General features: G+C 39.6%; 1 protein-coding gene across 3 annotated transcripts in view; it reads left to right on the top strand.

Annotated features, from left to right (window-relative positions):
* Window positions 1-2,565: 2,565 nt before the first annotated feature.
* The window catches only part of Rabex-5 (Rabaptin-5-associated exchange factor for Rab5), an 82,354-nt gene continuing 77,676 nt past the window's right edge, over window positions 2,566-7,243 (top strand). For 2 of the 3 annotated variants that reach the window (XM_071693256.1, XM_071693253.1), the window contains exon 1: window positions 2,566-2,822. The gene's annotated coding sequence lies outside the window, so the exon portion shown is untranslated. Of the gene's footprint in view, window positions 2,823-2,848; window positions 2,963-7,243 lie in introns of those variants that run through there. The other variant, XM_071693254.1, reaches the window with a different exon arrangement.

Genomic DNA, 7,243 nt, shown 5'->3' with positions numbered 1-7,243 from the left:
CCCAGCTCGTGCTCCTACCTAATGTTTCTACATAAAGTTCCTAACTTCCTAATTACTGCTTCTATCTATTGCTCCTTAACTAATTACCACTACTATATATAGCTCCTATCATTATGCCAAAAAGTGGGGCTGGCAAAAAGTGAAAGTTGTCGAAAGTTATTTGTGTCACGGAGAGGTTGTGGATAGAACACCAGCAGTCCATGCATGGGTGAGGTAGAAAAAAAGGGTGCAACTTGACATCTACTGATGTGCTGGATCACTGCGCAGCCATCGTTAACCATGCCAATATCACTTCAATTGTTTCTGGCGGCAACTGGGAGAACTTCTGGATATCAGCTAATTACCACGTGCTTGCAACATTTTTTTTTTTCATGTTTATGCTTCTTTATTTATGATATTGTCCTTAATGTCAGCAAGTTCGATAAACTCCCATATAATTTGATCACTTAATATTTAGTGTTTAGTGTGGCACAATAAAGTTTTATTTATGTTGAGGTATGAAATTACTGTACTATTTTTTCTGCTGCACTAGTATGGTATGAAGTCTTTAGAGTTATATCATAATATTTCCAGTTCAGATTACAAACGAAATATTTTATCGATCATACTCCCAACTCTGCAGACAGCCCAGGAATCAGCTCCACATGGGAGGAGACAGAGTAGAACTGTTCCATCTAGGAGACTGTTCAATGTGGGAAGGAACTAACCAAGACTACACTCTACCTAGGAAGAGACAAGACCAGGGCTTCAACGGGGAGGGGACAGCTCAGGACTCTTTTAACTGGGAGGGAAAGCCAAGGACTCGGCTTCACTTGCAAAGAAACAGCCCAGTACTCTGGTCCTCTTGGAAGATAGCAGACAAGGACTCTGCTCCACCTAGAAGGGGACAGACCAGGTCTCTGCTCCACCTGGCTGGGAAAAGACTCGAATTCTGCATGACCTGGCAGAGGACAGACCTGGATTTTGTTCCAGCTGGGAGGAGACAGAGCAGGATTCACATGGGAAGGAAGACACTGGTATTTTGACCCACCTGGCATGGAATAAACCAGGACTTCTACTTCATCTGGCAGGAGATAGAGTAGGACTCTGCTCCATCTGGCAGGGGACAAATCAAAACTGCTCCATCCAGCAGGAGACAGAGCCGGACTCTGCTACACTTGACAGGGGACACACCTGGACCCTGCTCCAGCTGGCAGGGGACAGATATGGATGCTGTCCCATCTGGCAGGGGACAGACATGGATGTTGTCCCACCTGGCAGGGGACAGACATGGATGCTGTCCCACCAGGCAGGGGACAGACTTGGATGCTGCCCTATCTGGCAGGGTATAAACCAGGACTTTTACTACATGACAGGGGACAGATCTAGGCTTTGTTCCATTTGGCAGAGTACAAAACCAGGATATTCCTCACCATCTGGAAGAGGACGGAACAAAAGAGTTCCATTTCACAGGGGGACAGACTTGGGCTCAGTTCCACTTGGCAGGGGAAAGAGACTCTGTTCACCTGGCAAGGAACAGAGCAAGACTCTTCAGGTAAGGGACACATAACCCGAGAACTGGTGATATTGCCTTACGTTATCAAGGTGTGAACTGCTGTGCTTATGATCGGGATGTAAGGCTGAATGTTTCCTCATATTGAGCTTTCCTGATAGTGTCTTTTTCTAGGCAGTTACCTGAAGAACATTCTAAAACATCTCAATAATTTTACTGTGATTTCAAGGAAAATTTTCATCATCTCTATGATGTTTTCCTCAGTTTACTGGTGTATTTAACTGGGTTTCATAATTTAGGTTCACTGTTCAGTAGTCCATCTAACTCTCCGGCACATACAGTTGATTTAGGAGTCATATATGTTACTGATGTTCCCTTCCCTTCTAAACCATGGCCACCAGAGCTTAGAACCCACACCAACCTGTTAATCATGGAGAATTATGCCACTCACATATCACGCTAATGAATCAAGTAATGAATCGTTTCTTCTAGTCTACATAGGAATTTGAAAATCATAACCTGACAACAAACCCATCTTTACTCTGCCACTATTAGGAATGAAGAACAATTTAGTCTGAATTTTCAATGATCTTCACGCTTCGTGCTAGTATATGTGGATTAATTATTTGTATTGGATTTTGTTTGGTATTAATGCATGCGATTTATACGGAATGTCTCTTGTAAATGGGCTAAAATGAATACACATGCTTAGTTCAGTGATAAGAAGGTTTACTTTTGTGGTCGACGAGTTAAATGGCCTAAATAAAGATGATAATGTTAAGCGAGAGGTGAGCCATCTGTGGTTGGGTTCAACACAAAACAAACTTATATAAACTTAGGAAGAGCTTCACTCAAGAACGGAAGGACATGTGGTAATATATGATGAACACTATTATCTGACATCCTGAAATCTATCGTAAAATTCTAGCGAGCAAAGATGTATGTCGTGACCATAACCAAATATTTTTGAATGAAACCTTTCTCCAACCATCAAAATATCTCTAATATAAAGTTGGTCAATATAATGTACGGTGGGAACTGTACTACGCGAGTTATTTCAATTTGTTAAAATCATAAGATTTGTGCAATCTAAACAAAATAGTATTGCTCTAATAACTTTTGGGTAAACGTGAATTAATATTAGTAAAGATGGAATGGTAGTGATGATGAGGTACGAGGTTACCTGGTGAAGACGACCAGTACACAAATAATATTTGTTTCTCGAGCCTGACCTTGACACCATCTTGGCCAACACAGTAACTGTCCTAACAAGATAATTGTCATCTGTAGTGGTGGCTTGTACGTTACAACATTGAAGTGTCTGCTTTATGTGAGTGGATATTACGCTGCCATCTTGTGATAGATGGTTAATAGGTCAGCTCTCTGGAAGTGATTGACAACCTTTGGAATACTTTCTGGGGAAGAACGAGAGTTTGAACGCTAAATTATTTCATGATACAACCATACCAGGTCAAGGAAAGCTGAGGTGTTGCAAAATGCTGTAAAGTTCACAGTTATGCCAGTGTACAATTTTCAGGAAGCTGAGCTTTATTGTTACCATGGGTTGGGGTTGGGATGGAGACTTTATTTGTACTGGAGTGTAAGATGATGTTCTGCTTGAACATGTATCCAAGTCATGCTCATACAATTTTCCCTTACTGTACTGTGTGGGGTTTAACAATGATAATTGCCTCTATGAATGAGAGGAGTACAAGAATCATGTATCAAAAATAAGTTTCTTAGAAATTATATTAAAACATTTAAGTATGTCACATTTACCAGAAATATTATCGGCAGAAATAATGTCATTGGGTTTTCCTATGTATCTTTTACTGCTACCTTCTCGAAAACTTGTAAATTGAGAAAATATTGGTTATGCCAACATGTACATTAATGTTGGCATTAGTGTAACCAATCATATTATTACTAGATTTACCAAACATGTCTCTCAGTATTTGGGAAATATTTTGCATGTATGGGTAACATTGAGGTAGGCCAAGGTTTGGGGGTTTGGGTTTACCAGTTCTAAGCTTGTTGGGTAAAATTTTATTGTTTACAACTAACACTTTTCATGCACTTCTGGAAAGTGACAGATAAGAGCTCTGGAAGATTCCTGCTGAACTTAGTAGAATTAGGATTCCTTCCTTTGCTTATCATGCTTATGCAAAAACTTGCCAGAAATGTTCTGACTTCCCACTGCACTGCTGTGAGCTTTAAGTAGAGTGATTTTGTACTGCATTCCGAGTGTACTGGAGTATTATATTTCTTAGAAATCTGGTTTAGCTGTGCATTGTTATCAGCTTTTTATTTTGTGAATTTGTTCTTCAGTGCGACTTGCCTCTGAGAATGCAAAAACATTTGTGGAGCTTGATGTGGAGCATTCTATTTTATTGAATAATATGAAATAGGGATGTATGTATTTCATGGAAAATGAAGATTAATGTAAAGATTTGTTATACACATGTATAAGATGAACACAACCTCTGAAAGCCTCACCCAACCTTTCTTGTAGCTCAGATTTTTCTTAGTATTCAATACTAACGTCAGAATATACCAGTCAGAACCATGGTAAAGCATTTTGAAAATGGCCCTAAATGCTAACAGATAACACATTAGTAGTAATGCTGTCCTGCGAAAACCAAATTGTTTAGTAAATTTCAGACATATTTCTGCCAAAGATTGACAGAGGATATATGTGTCAGAGGTGGAGGGAACGAGAAGTGGGACACCAAATTGGAGGTGGAAGGATGGAGAGAAAAAAAATTTTGAGCAATCAGGGGCTGAACATGCAGGAGGGTGAAAGGCGTGCAAGGAATAGAGTGAATTGAAACGATGTGGTATACCGGGGTCGACGTGCTGTCAATGGATTGAACCAGGGAATGTGAAGCGTCTTGGGTAAACCATGGAAAATTTTGTGGGGCTTGGATGTTGAAAGGGAGCTGTGATTTCGGTGCATTATACATGACAGCTATAGACTGAGTGTGAACGAATGTGGCCTCTGTTGTTTTTTCCTAGCGCTATTTCTTGCGCGTGCGGGGGAAGGGGGTTGTTATTTCACGTGTGGCGGTGTGGTGATGGGAATGAATAAAGGCAACAAGTTCTCTCTCTCTCTCTCTCTCTCTCTCTCATGAGAGAGTTCCTGAAAGGAACTGGCATCAGATATATAGATAGATAGACACATGTGTCATGCAGGAACTAATTATAAGCATGTGACTGGGTAGTTCATCGTAGAGCACATGATACTGTCAAGCACATTTTCATGTATTTTCCCTTCATAATGAATGAAAATCTTCAGCTGTATATTTAGCTACAAATTTTTACTTGAGTACTCATACTCTCGTACACATGTATATAGAATAATTATACTAGATGTAAGTTAAGTTCAAGTGATTCATATAAAAGGCCATACTATACTTTAGCATAAAAGGGAAAAATTTAACTAAAGCATTTTTTGCAATGTGTGTAAGAAATTTATAATAGACATATTTATGGTAGGGATGGGAAGTGTCTTGATATTTTGTGTGGCAGTTTTATAGTAATAAAATATTTTGCTGTATAAAGGATGAATGATTATGTGTTATACTTTGAATTTTGGCTTTCTCATTTGTTAAGATAATGATAGTTCTTTCCTAGGTAATATTCCTGATGTACTTCAAAATAATGTATGAGCTTTGTGATACATGATTAGCGAATTAATGTGTAGTTATTATTTTTTTAATGGAAAAAAAAATTGAGCGTGTTACGGATTCTTTGCCTCAACACAGTAGGATGTTGAATGCAAATACCCTTTCATATATCATGAATCCATGCTACAAATATGCAGATTTATATATGGATTATCTCCCTTACATGGGTATTTTGTGTAAGTTCTTCAACCTTATTTGTGGGCTCAATTCATATATATATATATATATATATATATATATATATATATATATATATATATATATATATATATATATTATCCCTGGGGATAGGGGAGGAAGAATACTTCCCACGTATTCCCTGCGTGTCGTAGAAGGCGACTAAAAGGGGAGGGAGCGGGGGGCTGGAAATCCTCCCCTCTCACTTTTTTTTTTAATTTTCCAAAAGAGAAGGGGAACAGAGAAGGGGCCCAGGTGAGGATATTCCCTCAAGGGCCCAGTCCTCTGTTCTCAACGCTACCTCGCTGATGCGGGAAATGGCGAATAGTATGAAAGAAAGAAAAGTATATAGGTATATGTCTGTGTGTGTGTATATATATATATATATATATATATATATATATATATATATACAACATTGTTGGAACTACTATTCCTTCAAACATACCCATTTTTGCTTTCCGGGATAATGTTCTCGACTTCCACACATTTTTCAAGGCTCCCAAAATTTTCGCCCCCTCCCCCACCCTATGATCCACTTCCGCTTCCATGGTTCCATCCGCTGACAGATCCACTCCCAGATATCTAAAACACTTCACTTCCTCCAGTTTTTCACCATTCAAACTCACCTCCCAATTGACTTGACCCTCAGCCCTACTGTACCTAATAACCTTGCTCTTATTCACATTTACTCTTAACTTTCTTCTTCCACACACTTTACCAAACTCCGTCACCAGCTTCTGCAGTTTCTCACATGAATCCGCCACCAGCGCTGTATCATCAGCGAACAACAACTGACTCACTTCCCAAGCTCTCTCATCCCCAACAGACTTCATACTTGCCCCTCTTTCCAAGACTATGGATAGAGTTGTGCGCAGGAGGATGGATGTGCTGGAAATGAGATGTTTGAGGACAATGTGTGGTGTGAGGTGGTTTGATCGAGTAAGTAACGTAAGGGTAAGAGAGAGGTGTGGAAATAAAAAGAGCGTGGTTGAGAGAGCAGAAGAGAGTGTTTTAAAATGGTTTGGGCACATGGAGAGAATGAGTGAGGAAAGATTGACCAAGAGGATATATGTGTCGGAGGTGGAGGGAACGAGGAGAAGAGGGAGACCAAATTGGAGGTGGAAAGATGGAGTGAAAAAGATTTTGTGTGATCGGGGCCTGAACATGCAGGAGGGTGAAAGGAGGGCAAGGAATAGAGTGAATTGGAGCGATGTGGTATACAGGGGTTGACGTGCTGTCAGTGGATTGAATCAAGGCATGTGAAGCGTCCGGGGTAAACCATGGAAAGCTGTGTAGGTATGTATATTTGTGTGTGTGGACGTGTGTATGTACATGTGTATGGGGGGGGTTGGGCCATTTCTTTCGTCTGTTTCCTTGCGCTACCTCGCAATACGCGGGAGACAGCGACAAAGTATAAAAAAAAAAAAAAAAAAAAAATATATATATATATATATATATATACACACAAAAAAAAAAAAAAAATATATATATATATATATATATATATATATATTAAAAAAGGGGGTGACTGTATTGTTGACTGGTTGGTAAGGTTATTTAATGTATGTATGACTCATGGTGAGGTGCCTGAGGATTGGAGGAATGTGTGCATAGTGCCATTGTACAAAGGAAAAGGGGATAAGAGTGAGTGCTCAAATTACAGAGGTATAAGTTTGTTGAGTATTCCTGGTAAATTGTATGGGAGGGTATTGATTGAGAGGGTGAAGGCATGTACAGAGCATCAGATTGGGGAAGAGCAGTGTGGTTTCAGAAGTGGTAGAGGATGTGTGGATCAGGTGTTTGCTTTGAAGAATGTATGTGAGAAATACTTAGAAAAGCAAATGGATTTGTATGTAGCATTTATGGATCTGGAGAAGGCATATGA

Source organism: Panulirus ornatus, chromosome 55, assembly GCF_036320965.1.
Source record: "Panulirus ornatus isolate Po-2019 chromosome 55, ASM3632096v1, whole genome shotgun sequence".
NCBI lineage: Eukaryota > Metazoa > Arthropoda > Malacostraca > Decapoda > Palinuridae > Panulirus > Panulirus ornatus.
Note: the sequence above shows the minus strand (reverse complement) of the source record. Positions and strands in the feature narration are given on the sequence as shown.